Here is an 18,846-nt window from a genome sequence, read left to right as displayed (position 1 = left end):
TTTCCCCTTCGCTGAGAGACCAATGAACCATAGCTTTGGGCTCCAATTTGAATTCCAGACTCCACCACCCACCATCTTTACGACAGTGGGAACGCCACTTTACTTCTCTAGGCCTCAGTCTCCTCATCTGTAAAACGGGGCTAATTACATCTGTGCGTGAGTATGGTCATGATTAGCAATACTGCATGCTAAACACCTAGCAAGGACCTGGCATAAGGAAAGCACTCCACAAATGGTAGTAATTATTTATTCACCTAAATACATTCTTCTTATTCATAGATATTACATCTTTATCCCAGTCCAAAATCTTAATCTGAAATATTATGAGAGTTTGTATCTCAGGGGGAGATGATGAGATCATCAATCAAATGATTCTGACTACAGAATCATTTATACCTACTTTGGTCTACTGGCAAAAAAAGGGAAAAAATACAAACCAATCACTGTCTACCAAACAACCGAATTTCAGGACATTGCCACTTAGGTCCAACAGAGCAGTTTAAAATGAACGTGTCCAAAATACGAACTCCTGGTCTGAATGTGACGCCTCTTGGCACCTCACTGCTTCCTCCCTGGTCCGAGACACCCTCTCTCTCTGGGATGATGTGACAGTCTCACCCCTACAACCTCTACAGCAGCCAGAGGGATCCTTTTAGAATACGAATCAGATCATGTTGCTCCTCTACCCAAAACCCCCCAAATGGCTCCCACCTTGGCACGGAAGCCAAGCCCTTACTATGGCTGACATAAAGCCCTGTACCTCCTGCCCCCATCCCCTTGTCTCTCCGATCTCACCTACCACTTCCCCCATTCACTCTGCTCTAGCCACACTGCCTCCTTGCACACTCCCACTCAGGGCCTTTGCACATGCTGTGCCTTCTGTCTGGAATGTTCTTCTCCCAGATCTCTGCCCAGTATCTTTCTCTCTCCCCACTTTAGGTCTTTGCTCTAACACCACCTCCTCAGTGAACCATCCTCGACCACTTTAAAATAAACCCCTCTGCCCCAGCACTCCCCCTCTTTCTTCCCATGTTTTACTTCCTCTATAGTCCTTAGCAACAGCACAGTCCAAGGCATAGCTGGGACAGAGTTTCCAGCGGGCAGAACAACACATATATTCATGTGTTTATTTTCTTTATTGTCTCGAGAATAGAAGCTCCCGGCAGGTAAGGATATTGCCCCATTTTGTTCTTTATTTAGTTCCCAGCCCCTAGACCGGTGCCTAGTACACCACGGGCCCCCAATAAACATTTGCTGAGTAAGTGGGTCTGCAGTCACCTGGGCTGATGTCACCACCCAAGTGAGTGTGGGTTTCTTAGCAAGTCAAAAAAGTGGCCAAAAAAAGCCTTTGTGTATATTATTATAGTCTTTTTACACACAGTGTCCTATGTAGGTGGGCTTGTCCGTCCTACTAGAGGATGAGCCACAAGGGTTTTATTCATCTCTGGTTCTCAGTATCTAGCAGGGACTGCAGAGAAAAACTCCGAATAACTGGATCCTAAGAGAAAGGATAAGAGCATCACGGTTGTACAGCTGCCATTTAGTCAGCACCTTGCCAGGCACAGCCCTGGGTGCCCCACACTTATTTCCTCAGTTCACCCTTCTGTCCCCCCACAGGTTCGAGGGCATCCTCTCCATTTTACCACCAAGGACGTTCAGGCTCCAGAGGCCAGCGAACTGTCACGAGGGCACGTAACACCGAGAGTGGAACCGGCACTGACTGCAGCTGCCCCTCCAAATGCCATCTCCACACTCACAAAATCCAGTCAGTGTGTCAACAATCCCAAATCCCAACCACGGCTCCCAGAGAAAGACGAAAGACATGTAATTACAGCTGGTCCTCATCATCTGTGGGTGCCGGACTGTGGATACACCTACTCACTAAGATTTACGTGTGACCCGCAAATCAGCACTCGTGTTCTCTCGTGGTCACCCGTGGACATGCACAGAGCCGCCTGAAGCGCACGTCCCCACTGTGGCGGGACAGGACAACCTTCTTGTTCCACTTCTCATGCTGTTAACAAGCATCCTTTTCGCAGTCTATTTAGTGCTACGGTTTTAACATTTTGGTGTTTTTGTTGGTGATTTCACTGTTCAAAATGGCCCCCAGCACACAGTCCCAGAGTGCTGTCTAGTGTTCCTATGCACAGGAAGGCTGTGATGTGCCTTATGGAGAAAATACAGGTGTCAGATAAGCTTCGTTCAGGTGCGAGTTATAGTGCTGCTGGCATGAGTTCAGTGTGAATGAAACAAAATATGCATTAAAGAAGGTGTCTTTAAACAGAAACACATATAAACAAGGTTAGGTATCGATCGACTGATGAAAATGCTGTGATCAGAGGCTCGCGGGAAACCAGCCACGCATTTTCCCTCAGGAGCAACGTTCAGTTTTCACCAACGCAGGGTTTGCAGTGGCTTCATAGCACATAACGAGGGCAAATAACAGGAATCAACTGTACTAAGCGCAGCTATCCATTACACAGATTTGTATACAATAGGTCCAGCTGTGTTTCTGCACCAGTGTGCACACATAATCACACTCATGAGTGTGTGCTCGGCTCCATGTACTAAACACTGCCATTAGCACCAGCACCAGCAGCTGCCCTCTGAGGGGCATGATGTCTACATGCAAGAGCTCAGGTGGTAGAGTCGACTGCACACCCCTGGATTCAGATCCCAGCTCAGCCAGTTGTGCGCTCTTAGATCAGTCAATCTCAGGGCCCATTTCCTCATACGCACTTAAGGTTAATCATTGTCTTGACAATAAAGAGGTCGTGCAGGTCAACCTGCCAAGAGCAGTGCTGGCACACGATAAGACACAGCTGGGACAGTGTCTGGCGGGCAGCAGGACAGAGCCCTATTGAGGCCTGTGTATTTGCCCAGGGCGTGTGTGGGGGCCCAGGAGAGCCAAACTTAGGGCCTCCTCCTCCTCCTCGGCAGACTGACCTGCCTGCTCTCACAGGCCTGGGCGTCATGCTGCCCAGCACTGTCTCCAGCAGTGTTTGTTGACCGGGAGTCCAGGAACCAGAGAGCCAAGCCAGAAGTGCTCAGAGGTAGGCACTGCAGAGGTCTCACACTGGCAGCCTATTGCCATATCGTGCCTATAGACCATTCTCCTTTGGCCTGATGTGTATGCATTTTAATTTGAGTCAGTATTTATAAAGAGAGATTTCATATTTTAAAAAAATCCAGATTTCTGGCTCGTCTTGAACAAATCCAAAGATCCTGCAGCTCTGTGCCTGCATCCCTACCTGGCAGTGACGGGCTGAGGCCAAGGAGTGGCTCCTTTTTGCCAGCATTCTTGCTTTCACACCTGAGTTGCTTTGTGTGTCAGCTGCCTAGCAGTGGCGTTTGGAATCTCTAGTCTCGTGCAGTCCCATTTTATAGGTCCAGGATCTGAGGTCGGGGTGGGTGCTGGGACGCCGAGGAGGTTGGGAACACAGAACGGGGGACTCGAGCTGAGGGGGACATCCTGTTCAGGAAAATGCTACTGGGGCCGGAGAGGTACAGCAGAGCACAGCAGCTCAGACTGCAGGCAGCAAAAAGCTCTCTTCGTCCCACCTGCTGGCAAACACTGACCTCCCCACCCCGCTCCATCTCTAAGATAAACTCCTGCAGGGCTCTGTTGACACAGTGCTCTCAGGTGTCCCTCTCACCTGCCTTGTCCCCTGAGCAGCAGAGATCTCCATAATCATAGGAGCCCCTGGGGTGGGGAGGGTGCAGAGCAGGGGCTTGGTCCCAGGACAGAACCCAGCTAGAAACCTAGTTCTTAGCAGAGGGTTGACCATGAACTTTAGCTTCTTCATCTGCAAAATGGGGTTTCAATCGTGAAGATTTAATTAGCTGATGCACGTGAAGAGCCTGGCACGCACTGCCCAATGGACACTACTTGCCCTTATTTTATAAATCAAGGCCCAGAGACAAGTGAATAATTCATCCCAAAAAGGTCACAATTAAAATGGGCTCCCTTAGCTCCAACTGGGTAATTTTTAAATGTTAAATAGAGTCATATTTATGAAAGTAGTTATTATAATTCTAAAAGTAGTGGACATCTTTTAAAAAAGTTCTTGTGTTGCTACTCAAAGATAAACCATGGATTAATTTGCTGCCCCTTCTCGTTTTTTGTCTAAGCACAGAAAAAAACTTTTTTTGGGGGGTTGTTATTTTTACATACTTATAACCATGGTATATACGCAACTTTATATCCTTTAAAAATTTAACATGGTTTAAGAATTGCCCAGAATGTGGCATATCCTTTAGAAAAAGCATTTTACGGGCTGCATAATATTCCATTTCATGGGTCCATCATGGTTAACTTAACTTCCCCCCTCTGACCATTTAGACTTTAACTTAACTGCCCCCCCTGAACACTTAGACTTTCTCATTATCGAAAAGAATGCTACAATAGATATCTTTGCGGATAATTATTTTTCTGTATTTAGAACTATTTCCTCAGGACAGATCCCCAGTAGTAGATTTATAGGGTCAAAAAGTATGAATGTGCTGCCAAACTGCTTTCCTAAAGGGCTGAGCTGCCAGTTGATCCTCCCACCCCTGACATATGCACATCAGCTGTGTTTTCTGCTTGATAAAACCACTGGCACTCAGCCTTGCCTCCTCAAAGGCAAGGAGTTCAAGCTCAAACACAAGAATTATCCAAGATGATCTGTCTGGGTCTCTTTGGCCTTGTGGCAAGTATCTTTACCCCCATGTGGCAAGGGGGAAACTGAGGCCTCCTGAAGAGACCCAGCTCAAAAGTAGCCTAGCTCCAAGATTGACAGCTGGTTCCCCAGGGCTTCTCCCTCTCCTAATTACCGCACTTCTATCTGTGTGGTAGCTCTCGCAGGGCTGTTTCCACCAATATTTACCAGTGTCTACTGTGCCGGGCGGTCCTCTGATAGGCCCAGTAATTGAAGCACATGTCAGGGAGGCGTTGGGCAGAGGAGGGAGTGAGTCTCCCTGCAGAACTCAGGAGGAGGTACCCTTGAGCAGGGTTCTGAAGGATGGATGCAGAGCGGTCTGTGGAGGAGCATTCCAGATTCAGTGCAGGGAGAGGAGTTAACATTACAGAGGCATGGGTACTGCTAGACCAACAGTGCAGGGGCAGAGGGGGAGGAGGGAGGAAGGTTGGGCACCAGGGGAGCGCCTCTTGAGCCGACAGAAAAAAGTTCCGAGCAGAGGAATGACAAGGATGGGTTTACGTTATAGAAGATAACCCTGTACCAGCTCTGCTGAGAATGGACTGGGGAGAGATGGGGAGAGCTCAGAGAAGAGGAGAGGAGAGCAGAGGAAGTGAGAGAAGCAAAGAGGGCGTCAAGAGAAATTTGGAGGGAGATGCTTCAGGGCCCGGAAAAGACGGGCTATGGGGAACGAGGGAGAGGGAAGAATCGTGACAATGTCCAGGCCTCTGGGTAGGACAGAGCCTACCCAATGTTCAGTCTCCCTTTCTCCCTTAATAATAGAACCTCATTTTTGTTCAGGGGTGGCACTATACCCAGCTTAAAACACACAAGTATCCAGAGTGGCAGTGGCAGTTCTGGCCTGTGCGCTGTGAGCGGCAACACACTGGGCCAAAGGAGAAGAAGGCATCATGCCTTTGGTGGCTTGGGGTCTTCCCAGGAACAGGGCTGGATTCAGAATCAAGGCATAGTGACACCTGCTGAAGGGAGTCAGGCAGCCAAATAGATGATCCTGGGGGTCCTGGATCCACACAGTCTATCCAGCTACCAGGAACAGGGGCCCTGAGAGAGCTGCACTGTCTGTCTCTCCTGGGACACAGCCTGGCACAGTAGAGAGAGCAATGCTGGGAGCCAGGACATTCAGCTCTGCCACTGACTCACAGGCCTAAGGGCACACCTCTCTTACTTCTTGGTACCTCAGTCTCCCCATCTATAACATGGAGATAACATCCCCCCCCACCACACAGAGCTGTTGTGACAGCCTGACCTCTGCCTTCCTTGTCAGCCTCATCTCCCGTCACATCTTCTTCCCGACCACCCTCACTGAGCTCACCTGTGGATTCACCATGCTTTTGCCTACGCAGTACCCTCCGCCTAGAAAGCCCTTCCAAGCTTCTTCCATCTACTCATCTTCCAAGCTCAATTCAAGCATGGATGCTTGGGCGGAGCTTCACAGGAGACAGTTTACGGCTCCCTCCTTGGTGGCCACATTGCACATGCTCCTTTTGGAGCACTTTCACACCAATGGGACACAGGCTGTTCATACACATCTCCACCTGTGGACCACAATATTCCATCTTTTGAGGGTTTCTAAGCCTAAACACACTCATACATACACAGGCATTTGGTTTAGGTAGCACGTGTGCTGCTGGCGAGCTGTGAAAGGGCTCTGGCAGAAGAGGTGATGACATCCTCAACCAGGATCCACATAGCCCAGAGTGAAGCAGAAAAGGTTGCCCAGCACTGCTCCGAGCAGTGGCCCAGCCTAGCCACTTGGCCAGGCCATCCCCAAGCCTGGCCCAGCATGGAGCTCAACAAAACTTTCCTTAATGTATACATGGCTCCTCCTCCTCTGCTTCCCAAAGGCCTTTTGATGGCAATAGATAGTGCCACACACTCTCCTCGACCTTGGAGTTGGGACGGTCGGCTAGAGAGCTCTGCTCCGGTCTCTCGCCCATAGGAAGGCACCTCTGTGCCCATCTTACAGACAAGGTGCGGAGGCTCAGAAAGGTTACCTGACTCGCCTGGGGTCACAAGAATAAAAGGCATCAAGGCACCCCACCACGGGCCCTCTTCCTCTAGAGATCAAGGGTCTGTGAGGGCTCTGACGCCACACCCACGGGATCTCAGGGACTCAGGCTCCCTGTTCACAAAATGAAACTGTTGAGATGTGTGAACTTTAAGTACCTCTAGGTGCTGTCCTGTGATTCCAGACGGTAGTAGAGAAGAACTGAATTCAGAAGCAGGAGTCTCTCAGGAAGCCAGTCTCTCTCTCACACACACACCCGTACATGCACACACACAAGCACACCGAGTCTGAAACTCCCACAGGGCCCTCTGGGGCAAGACACAGACTGGTAAAAAAATATTTGCAAAATATATATTTAACAAATATCTTGCATCCAGAATGTATAAAGAACTCTTACAACTAAATAATAAGACGACTAATAACCAAATGATTGAAGACTTAAAAGTAGGCAAAATATTTGAACAGATTCTTCACCAAAAAAAGATATATGGATGAAAAATAAGCACACAAAAAGATGCTCAACATCATTAGTCATTAGGAAAACGCAAATTAAAGCCATAAGGAGATACCACTACATAGCTATTAGAATGGTTAAAATTAGAAACACTGACCATACCAAGTGCCAGTGAGGATGTAGAGAAATGAGAATTCTCACACTGCTCCTGGGAATGTAAAATGGTACAACCACTTTGGAAACACTTTGGCAGTTTCTTAAGAAGTTAAATATATATTTACCAAGTGATCCAGTCATTCCACTTCACCCCTAGGTATTTACCCAAAAGAAAAGGGAGGTATATCCATACACAGACTTATATACAAACGTTCATCGTTGCTTTACTTATAATAGCAAAAAACTGGAAAAAACCTAAATGTCCATCAACAGATGAAGGGATAAACAAATCAGGGTTTATCTTTCGTTATAGTGGAATACTACTCAGCAATAAAAAGGAATAAACTATTGATATACACAACAACATGAATCTCAAAATATGCTGAGTGAAAGAAGTCAGAACAAAAAAAGAGTACATACTGTAGGATTCCATTTATATAAAATTCTAGAAAATGCAAAGTAATCTATAGGGATAGAAAGCAGATCAGTGGGTGCATGAGGAGGGGAGGGGAAGGGCAGGAGAAGGAGCAGCAGCAAGCTGGGGGGGGTCTTTCTTAGAAACCTGGGCGCACACACATGGACATACACACAGACACACTGACACACAGGCACGTACATTGAGTGTGAAGCTGCCACATGGCCTCTAGGGCAGCTCCAACAGTCTCTCAGCCCAGGATTCCATCTGAAAGACACACCAAGGCTACTTGTCATTTGTTCATTATTTTTCCAGAGTTGTGCTGGGCACGGGGGATTCAGAGGTCAATCAAACACAGTCCTTGCCCTAGGAAGTTCATTCTATCAGCCACGGTGGAGCCTTCCCCAAATTCAACCTAAACATTTAGCCACATGCCCCAAACACCGCGGCCGGGGGCCCTTCACAGGATGTATTAGAGCTCTTCCTCTTGGACCTGATCTTGTTTCCAGCCTTGCCTCCTCTTGGGAGAAAGCCTTCAATTAGCTCACAACTCCAGCAGAATTCTCTTTTATCTCTGCTAAACAGACAGCCAAGCCAAACCTCAACTGATTTCTAATAATCGACTAATGAGGTCTGAGTCAAGTCTGCACAGAATCACAGAAACTCAGAGCAGGAAAGAATCTGAAGGTTTCGAAGCTCAACATCCATCTGATTGAAGATCCATTTCTCTAAATAACATTCCTGTTCTGCAGTCACCCAGACCTGGTTTGAACACCTCCAGTGAGAGGGGAGCTCACTACCAACTGAAGATGCATCGGATTCTTGGAAAACTAGGCAAGAACTTTATAACTTGCCTAGTTATATGGTCTTTCTAACCATGGACGGAAGGGTACTGGCATTTATTAAGCACCTACTGTGTGCTAAGCCCTGTGCTGAGGGCTTTACACATATGGGATTTCTAATCTAGTTTAATTCTCACGCCAGTGTTGCTCCTATGAGGCTGGGATTATGATCATGATGCCCATTTTTACTACTGAGGAGACGAGGGGTCAGAGAAATTAAGTGACTTTCCCTCGATCACAAAGTCAGTCCATGGTAGAGACGGAAATGCAGTCTAAGCCAACTCCAAAGTCCGTGCTTTCTGCTCTGGACCACTCAGAGAGCAGGGCGAGGGGTCTGACACTGTCTAGGCTCTTGTCCTGGTCTCCTTCATCTGGATGCTGGCCTCTGGGATTCCTTACCACAGTGATCTCCCGCCAGTCCTAATGAATTCTGAGGCCCATATCCTCCCAGGCACAGATCCCCCAGAGTGAGGAGCCCCCTCCCGTGGGGGTAGAGGAGGGCTCTCCAGAAAGAAGAGAGAGTTGGCTCAGGTTGTCCTGCGCTCCAGTCTGGGCCCTGGTACCACCCAGTGTGGGCTGGTCTCTGCAGGGCAGGCAACGGGAGGGTGCGGAGGGGTCAGGTGCTCTCCATCCTCTGAGAGCACAGAGCTTGGCATGGTGACTAAGAGCCTGAGCTCTGTGAAGGAGCTGTGGGAGTCAGAAGAGGGAGCCCTGAAGGATGGCTTTGGAGCTGGGCCTGGAGACAGTTTGGAACCTGGGGAGGCAGCAGTAGTGGCCGGAAGAAATTTTCAGGCAGAGAGAACAGGGGCGAGTAAAAGTAATGTGTGGAAAGGAACAGCCGTGGGTGGAACACAGCTGACCTGAGGTAGAGCCTCTAAGGGTCGCTCAGGGACATTTCTGAGGTAACAAAGTTTCAAAACGCCCTTCTCTGGCTCTTAGGCCCGCTCACCCAGTCCGGCCCAGGGCTAGTAAGCTTGCTCTTTAGAGCCCAGCTAAGGCTGAGGAGGGAGGAACAGACATTCACCGGCGTGAGAGCAGAAATGGGGAGAGAAAGAGAATGAGAAAGCAAAGGGAGGAAGGGCGAGTGGGGAGAATGCGGGCTCTGGCATCAGCCACACGTAACAGCTTTGGGACCTTGGACAAGCTGCTTAAATTCCCTGAGACTCAACTTCCTCTGCTACAATACTACTCTCCTCCACAGAGCTGTGGGAGGAAGCTGTAGGGTCACACGTCCTTGTGCCTGGTGTGTGCTGTAGCTGTTTATCATTAACCTGTGGGACTCAGAGGGGCAGAGAAGCAACTGAGGCCCGTAGAGAGGAGGGGCATTTGTGGGGACACGTGCAGTACACCAGGCCCTTTCACACAGAGGATCTCAGGAGATCATCCCTTCTCCTTTCGGGCAGGAACGATGGATCCCTCTTCCGCAGATGAGAACATGGCCCGGGGGTAAGACAATTTGTCTGAGATCCCAGCTAACTGGTAGCAGAACCGGAGAAGAGCCAGGCCTGGCTCTGAAGCTGGTGCTCACCTCAAGCAGTGAGTAGCTCCTAGGAGGCCCAGGGCAGCTTCAGTGGAAGGAGCCGAGGCTCCCCGCTCTGGCTCTGCGCCCCAAATGTGAGGAAGGCGGCCTCTGTCGGACGCCTTAGGCTGCCCCACGGCCTCTGCCTCTCTGCAGAGGCCACGTTTGGCACGGCTTTCTCCCAGTTGAGCTCAAGTGTCCAAAGTCTGCCACTTCTGAGAGGGAGGATGGAAGGGAGGTGACGGGTGCAATGAAGAGAGGATGGGGTGGCCGGGAGGTAAGTGGGGGAAGTGGTGCCAAACCGGCCTCCTAACGAGGCTTTGGGAAAGACCCAGGATTCATTGTGCCTCTGTTTCCACCATTTAAGAAGCCAAAGAGAACAGGGGAATATCCTTTGCTGAGGGGCACCAGTCCTGTAACTCAGCCAGACTGGTGGGCTCATTGCCCTAAGACTTGCTGACCTTACACAGTCCTATTCCTCTCCCTTTTCCCAGCCCTTTGGATCCTGCTCTAGTTCCTCCTCTTCCTCCAGGAAGCCTTCCCAGACACCCCCGGCCTACAGCTAGTCTTTCTCCTGGGAACGCCAGTGGCACCCACTGCTTGCATCACCTGTGACCAGTCCTATACTAGAATTCCAGATCCTCTGGCTTGCAAGACTGTCAAGCACAGCCATTCTAAACTCCATCCCATTGCAAGAATTCCTTCTAAAACATCCAGACCTATGTGAGCAGCCCAGAGGCGAGGAGCTAGCTCTCAAAACATACCATTCCACTGCTAGATAGTTTTTCGCTTTAGAATGTTCTTCCTTGAACTGAGCCAAAACTTGCCTCCCTGGCTGGCACTTGTAAGGGCCGGTCTGGGGTCTGCCCCTCAGGACATGTGGAAGCCCAGGCTCTCTCCTGTGACGGTACTTTGAGTATCTGCAGACAATTATCTTTACCTGTGAAGCCTACTATTCTGACCTGACAGTGTGGGAAGCCATGTCCAACACACCTGAGCTGGAGTCCTGACCGCACCCCTTCATGGTTCTATAACTCTGGCCCATTTCTTCTTTCTAGTTGTCTCAGTTTCCTCACCTATAGAAACTCTCTACTTTACCAGGCAGCACTGTGCCTCACCTGTCATATGTGGTAGTTTTATTGTTTTGTTTATTAATCTCTTATTTAGAGGCAATATGGCTTAGAAGAAAGAACACAGCTTCCATGACAAACAAACCAGCACTTACGTGTCGGCTCTGCTAAACAGCAGCTGTGCCACTTTGAACAACTCCTTCCCCTCTCTGAGCCTCAGTGTCCTCATCTATATCATGAGGCTAACATACGCTAAGTGGGCCTGAATTGTTTTGCCTCCTCTTGTTTTTTCTGACCATCTGTGTCTTGGCCTTTCCTCCGCATCTGCCCGGTTTTTCAGGTCAACAATAATGCGGCTACCCTTCTATCGAGCGTCACCATGTGGCAGGCACAGTGCTGAGCGCTTCATGTGAAGAGTCCATTCAACCTCCACACCCGCCCTCTGAAACAGCTAGGCCAGCACCTAACACTCAGCAGGCACAAAATCAAAGGGCAGCTGTTACTGATGTTTCTATGAGCCAGGCCCTGCGCACCATCTGTGTATCTTTATCATCAGGCTACAAAGCCCCCTGAGGGTAGGGACCACATCTTGGCGGCTGCCTGTAGACACTGTATACATATTGGTAGAATGAATGGATGCAACTTCTTCGCATTCCTCTACTGTGGCCGGGATAAAGCCTCACCACGGTAGGTGCTTGATGAATATTTGATTAACTGGAGCCACAAAAATGTAAACTGTCGTCCGTGGCTTCAGTCTGAATCCCAGAATGCCCTGAAACCATGTCAGCGGGGTTCCTCCCGCTAATTAGGAACTCCTCTGAGATCCTTGTCTGAGAGTGCTCTAGGCTTCCTCCACAACCAGATCCCAACTTCTCCTGTGTGATGGCTGTGTGGCAGGGCTGTATATGAGAGACCGCCTGCCGTCCACACCTCATCACAACCCAAGCAGAAGGCTCAGCTACAATGCCAGCATGGCTTCCAAAGAACAGGAGCCACCCCCCTCACTGAGGAGCCGCCCGAGCCTCTCCTCACGCCTGTCTCTCAAGGGCAGCTTCTGTGCCAAGCTTCACAGGCCATCAGCCAAGTTCCCTCTTCTGAGGCTGCCGACCAAGCTTCCAGTGACCCTGCGGTAGGGAGGCCCGGCTAGTGCCAGCTTCAAGGAGACGCAGAGGTGTCTGGAGGCCTCAGTCCCTCGAGACTCAATCCTGACAGTGCTGCCGAAAGGGAAGGGGCACCAATAGGGCCTTGAAGCTGAGGGCCCAGCAGCAGCGGAGCACAGGCTGCCCCAGTAACGGGCTACCGAGCCTCGCAGACAAGGTGTGCACCGGCCCAGGCCTGCCCTTCCAGCCTGCTTCCCTTCTCCACCCGCGGCCTCAGCCGACAACGACTGAGCACTACGTGCCCGGCATCTAGAGCACTACATCAGAGGACACAGACTGATCGCCTGCCACAGACACATTTTAATATGTGCATTAAAAATGTTGCCTAGTTGGCCACATATAAAAAAGTCAAGAGACGTCACAAACAAACATCCAGATCTCTGTCTGATAAATGAGCAGATCTGACAACGCTGGGCCCACATTCTTGCACAGCCAGCATGGCGGGAGCCGGCTAGCAGCTGCCTCTTTCAAGAGAGCACTGTCCAATGTGCTATGATCCCCAAACAGCCCAACCGACCTGTTTTGCTCTGTAGACGACTGGGTTCGAGGCCCCTTGCTTTACGTGTTTTCTTCTAACACACAGACCTCCTAATGACCTTATGTGGTAGATAGCATCATGTCCCCATTTTACAGATGAGGAAACAGAGGCTCTGAGAGAAAAAGTAACATGGCCAGGATTCAAACCCAAGCAGCCTGACTCCAGAGCCAAACACAAGAACATTAGTCTGTGGCAAAATGAGCAAAATATGCTCATTTTGAGTTTTTAATAACACAAAATATATTCAATTTGAAGGAGTACCTTTTTTCCTGATATTATATAGCCTTCTCACTTTGGGGATAGTGGTGTTAAAATGCTTGTTCTCTCACCATATGATATTGATAGCAAACAGAACTCTAAGTGTCACTTGAATGTCCTTAGCTGGCAAAACATAAAGTTGGCCAACCTAGGATAGATTCCCAAATGTACTGATCTTTGAAATCTAAGTCTGAGGATCACTGCTCTGCTCTACAGCCTTCCTGTCCCAGAATGACAGCACGCTTCTGCTGCTCTCCTCCTGGTTCAAAAAACAAACCCTCTATCTACACCTCATCCTAGCTTTGAAGAGGTGGCTTTTGAACCAAGCCTCTCCCAAGCCCTCTCCCTCCAGCAAACCCACAGAGCATTTGTTCATGCCTCTTGTTATATTTATCTCATTCTTCCTCAAGTTACAGTGATCTGTATCCTGTCCACTCTTGTACCCCCCAAAGTGATTACAGAACAGAAGAAAGAGTTGCTGAATTGTTAGCCTGTCACAGCTTGAAGAGCCCTTAGAGATCACCACCTCTGGCTCTCATTTTGCAGGTGTGGAAAAGCAGAGGCCTTTCCTCAGGCCACCCAGGGAGTCGATGGCAGAGCCTGAGTCTCCCAACTCCTCCTGGGTGCAGGCTCTTTCCACTGTGCTGGGTTGCTTCCCAGACACTCCCTTTTGGTTGGCTCAGCACCTCAATTCAGAGGAGAGTACTGAGCATGTGACAAACACTTCATAAATATCTGTCCATTAAGAGGTGTAAAGCAGCCTAGGGAACACAGGCTTCCCTCTTTCCAAGGGCCCTCAGCTCAAGCTTCGTATGACCTGCATCAAACCTTCACTCAGTGCAAGCTGCCCACCAAATGGGGAAATGGCCCCTCAGGCCCCTGTGTGATCTGAATGTAGAAAGACCCCATATGGCTCAGAAATGCAATCCCCATTAGGTCGAGTTATGATCCCAGCCCTGCTGAGCAATCTTGGGTAAATGCCTTCAACTCTCGAGGTGTTAGGTGCTCCAGACAGGTGGAATGCTGAGAACGGACATGAGGGAGAATTCCTCAAGCCTATTGGATGGTTATAGGCACTAGACAGGCTTTCCCAGAGGAAGTTCAGGGTCCTGCCTCTAGAAGCCTCTAAGGACAGGAAAGGTTCTGGTCCACCTGGGACAAATGGATAGTTCCATTGGAACTGTGCCACAGAGTGAGCCTGAATGGTCCCCAAGAATCTGTGGCCACTTTTTGGGTTGCTGGGGTCAAGAGCCAAGTCTTTAGAACTGTTTGGAAATGTCCTAAGCCAGGCAGAACATTTTACTATTATTATTTCACAAATTCAATGCAGAAAATAAGGAGATGACAGTGGCATCATTGCTCTAAAGCCTTCCTGACCCACTGAGTGGGAAAGACCATCCCCTCTCCCTGTCCCATTACACCCCATCTCAGTATTATCACAGCTGCCAGACGGTTTACCATAACTACACGTTTAGATATTTGTCTCCTCTGTTAGCTGTGAGCTTCTTGAAACTAAGGATCATCTCTTACTCTTTCCTGTATAGCCCAGGGCTTGGCTAATAAATAAGAAACAAATGCTGATCAACATTTAGCTAGACAAGGAATCCCCTCCACTCCTATCCTGGGACAAGGTGGCTTTTAGGCCTTTTAGAGCCAGTAGATACATCCAGTCCACCTGCGCGATGGGAACACCGACATTCAGAGGGAATCTGGCTTACCCACAGTTACTCAGTCAACGAGAGGGCTCAGACCAAAAGCAACCCTTTTGACTCCCACTACAGTGAGCTTCCAGCTAAACTTCCTCAGGTTCTACAACACATTAGCTGTGTAACTCTGGGCAAGACTCTTTGCCTCTCTGCTCTGGCTTTCTCACTTGTGAAATGGGTAAAATTATAGCCCTACATAATGGGACTGCCTGAGAAGAAAATAAGTGAACCTGTGTATAACAGAGCACGGCACATAGGAAGCACTCAAAAAGTGTGTCTGTCATGACTGTCATTCATTCCTAGCCATTCTCCTTGGTAAAGGGGCACCGCCCATCAGCAAAGGGGAGCTCACAGCAAAAGGAAAGCTGTCCAGCACCGACTTACACACTCTTCAGCCCAGCAGGGCCCCTGCAGTCATCACTTTGGGGAAATGCCTGGTTTCCTGCCATGACTCCTTCACAGCTTTCCCTTCTCCCTATGCATGCGTGCAAGTGTACACACAGCACACAGCGACAACAGCAAGGTATGGACAGGGAGGCAGTGAAACTTTTGGAAGAGCACCCTGTTTCAAGTCAGATTGACCTGGTGCCAGATAACAGTTCTGCCACTCGTAGTTGTGTAATCTTAGGCAAGTCAGTCTCTCTAAGCCTCAGTCTCCTCATGTTTCTAATAGGTATAACTTGTTATGAGGATTACCTGAGCTAGGTAATGGTCTGGTACTCCATAAATGATACTGAGAGTAATAACAGTTGTCCCATCTTTATTTAACAAAATCCACTTGACAAAATGCCAGAACCAGAAGGGGCCGTAGGGATCCTGTAGGCCAGTCCTCTCATTTTATAGCTGGGGACTCAGGGGTCTTGAGAGGAGGCATGATTGGCCCAAGGTCACACATCGAGGCGGTGGTGGAAGGAGACCTGGGACTGGGTCTCCTGATTTTCTACTGCATGTCCATTTCAGCCACTGGATTCTGCTCATCTGCCCCTCTCCCCCAAACACAGCGAGTGGCTGGAATCGCTCTCTTCCCAACCCTCTGCATGTTCATCCTACAGCAGCCAGCACCATCTGTTTGCCTATGTTACCATTCTCCCAGGCCCATCTAGCCCCTTCACACCTGACTAGAGGAGAAGGTAAAACAAATGGGGGCCACTGGCAATGGCAATAATAACGATGTTAGTAACAGCAATAATGATGACAACCAACAACCTGCACAGGGCCCTATACTTAAAAGAGCTTTTACCTACACATTTCTTTTTTTTATAATTTTATTTATTTATTTATTTTTTTCCCCCGGAAGCCTCAGTAGATAGTTGTATGTCATAGCTGCACATCCTTCTAGTTGCTGTATGTGGGATGCGGCCTCAGCATGGCCGGAGAAGCGGTGCATCCGTGCGCGCCCGGGATCCAAACCCGGGCCGCCAGCAGCGGAGCGCGTGCACTTAACCGCTAAGCCACGGGGCCGGCCCATACCTACACATTTCTGTTAACACATTCCCGCAGTTTCTCCCTAACCTAGTTGGCTTAGGGATATAATTTCCTCAAACTTATTTGATTCAACACTCACTGAGGACATACTGCGTGCCTCGCCACAGGCTACAGGCTGGAGACACAGAGAGGAAAAAGACGGGGCCTCTGCTGTGAGGAGCTCACAATCTAAAGGGGATTTAGGGCAGATGGGGACATAATTTCTTTTGGCCCAAATGGTGCAGCAGCAAAACGCCTTGCTCCACCCTACAGGGAGCCTTCTTTATCATGCCCTAAAGAGGCAGAGTGTGTCTGTGGAATAAATTGGAGCAAGAGAGTGAGTGCTAGGCTGACAATGACAGCAGGAGGGAAGATAAAGAATTGAAAATGTGGACACCAAACCCCTGACTGCCCTGTCTCAGGGAGATTCTAGTGAGAGACTCTAGGGACTGCAGGGGAGCAGCACTGGGATCCATATGAAATCCGGAAGCCGTGGTCCCTGCCTCCCTGCCAGCACACAAGATTCTGATGCTTCTGTTTCCTTAGGGCCTCTGCCCTCGGATGTCAAGATTTTCCAAACCCAGTGCTGGGCTATATAAGCCTCCCTGGGACCATCATTTGCTAGAATGATGTCACAGCCTTTGCAGTGGAAATGTCTGTACCTCCTGGTTGCTTCCTAGGCCCTCAGCCTGGCAGCCCAGTACACTCTAGCATTCATTATCCCCTGGCAGGGACACCATCGCAGGCATGTGGAAGAGACTGGTGGGGTGGGGGAGGGGGAGAGAAGAGGACTAAAAGCAGCCACCCCTCCTCTCTTCCCCCAGTCTTTCTCCCAAGTCCTGCGTCCCTGAAAACCTGCTACATGCCAGGCACAGGCACTATTTTAGGTGCTTCCATATACATCTCATTTAATCCTCTCATCAACCCTCTGAGGCATGTACTTCCCAGATTTACAGATGAGGAAACCAAAGCTCGGAGATGGGAAGGAACTTGACAAATGTCCCCCCGGCGATGGGGAAGGGATGCCCATATAAGACTGTCTGACGCCTCCCGTTCCATGAGGCCCACAAGCCCAGGGTTTCACTTGAGAAGTCCAGAGTTGAAAGAGATCGACTGAGGAAACCCTAATTATTTCATAGACTGAAGTTTAAGTTCTGGGTTGCTTTAGCAGAGAGATCTCCCTGACATGTAAGCGCTACTTGAGCAGCATATTAAAATTGTACAGACCATCTAATCCAACTCCTGCATTTAATAGATGAGTAAACACACCCACGCCTAAAGGATGTTAAGATGGCTACTTGTGGCCTACTAGCAAGCTAGGGGACTAGAAGCCCATCATTGGCACTTTCCCTACACCACCCTGCCTGCAGAGATCATCTGTCTCTGGGATGCCCCTCCAGCCCACCCTACACCACCAGATGGGCAGAGAAGGCAGAGGAAAGAGGTAGCATGTGCCCAGGCCTCTCCTCAGTTGGCAGGGTTGAGGAAGGGAATACTGGGCTCCCCAGGCTCCCTAGCTCCCTGCTGAGGAGCAGAAGAAGAAAGCATCATATCCCACAGAAGCTCCAGGGACACTGAGGCTCAGATCTCCCACTCGAGGGGTCATGGGCGTGTTTTCCAGATCTACCGCAGGGCCCTGATGCCTCTCAGGGCATATGGGAAGGAAGCAGTCATTGGCACCTGACCTTGGGTTGCCTGTAGGGTTCCAGCCTTCTCCCACCCCCAGGTACTCTTGCTCCTCCTCCAAGAAGGAAAGAGCCTTACATGTTTGCCAAATGCCAGAAGAGGAAGACATAGGAATGGGATGGTCCCTAAAACCCTCCTAATCGCCCACCTTAGGTATTTTCCCTGCTGCATTCAGCATCCTCTAATTAGTGAATTTCACGGGCCGGGGGTGGGTGGGGGCGCTGAGAGGGATGTAGGGGAATGCAGGGAGGGTAAGAATGAGTCACAGTTAACCCCTCCTTGGCCGGTGCCCCCAGAGGGATTCTACCGCAGCGAGCGGTCGCAAGCTGCCCCCGCCCGCCCTCCCGCCGCGGTGCAGGCAGGGCCCCCTGCCGCTCGGCCGCGGCCTCCTCACCTGAGTCCACTCGCCCTCCGCAGCCCCGCCGGCTCGCACCCCTCCGGCCCGCTTGGCGCAGCGCCTCTGCAGTCGCTGCTGCAGCTGTCTGGCCCTGATCAGCAACCTGCGGCGGCGGGGAGAAACAGACAGACAGGGGCGGGTGAAGGCGGGCGGGGACACCCGGCAGCCGAGCCCCAGAGCGCTGACAGCGGGGCCGCCGCAGCCAGAAGCCCGCAGGGCAGGCAGCCTGCCGGGCGCTCCGCCGGCTCTTCCGCGGCCCGCGCCTCCCCTCCCCCCACCCGCACTCGGCACTCGGGGCGGCGGCGAGCGCAGCTGGGCGGTGGGCTCCGGGGCCCCCGGGGGCCCTGTCATCACCTGCGGAGGCTTCCATGGCTTCGGCTGCCCTGCCCGGGCCGCCGAGCTGCTCTCCGGAGCGCCTGCTGGAGGCGGCTAGCTGGGCGCTCGCCGGGGCTGGGGCTGCCGGGAGGGAGGAG

The 18,846-nt window shown here is 50.5% G+C and overlaps 1 protein-coding gene across 1 annotated transcript in view; it reads right to left on the bottom strand.

Moving 5' to 3' along the window:
• Positions 1-18,476, bottom strand: part of SNPH (syntaphilin) — a 36,978-nt gene extending 18,502 nt beyond the window's left edge. The window contains exon 1 of the mRNA XM_087444892.1: positions 18,371-18,476. The gene's annotated coding sequence lies outside the window, so the exon portion shown is untranslated. The remainder of the gene's footprint in view (positions 1-18,370) is intronic.
• Positions 18,477-18,846: the final 370 nt, after the last annotated feature.

The sequence above is a fragment of the Ceratotherium simum genome, chromosome 21 (genome assembly GCF_057802395.1).
Source record: "Ceratotherium simum simum isolate JZ-2026a chromosome 21, ASM5780239v1, whole genome shotgun sequence".
NCBI lineage: Eukaryota > Metazoa > Chordata > Mammalia > Perissodactyla > Rhinocerotidae > Ceratotherium > Ceratotherium simum.
Note: the sequence above shows the minus strand (reverse complement) of the source record. Positions and strands in the feature narration are given on the sequence as shown.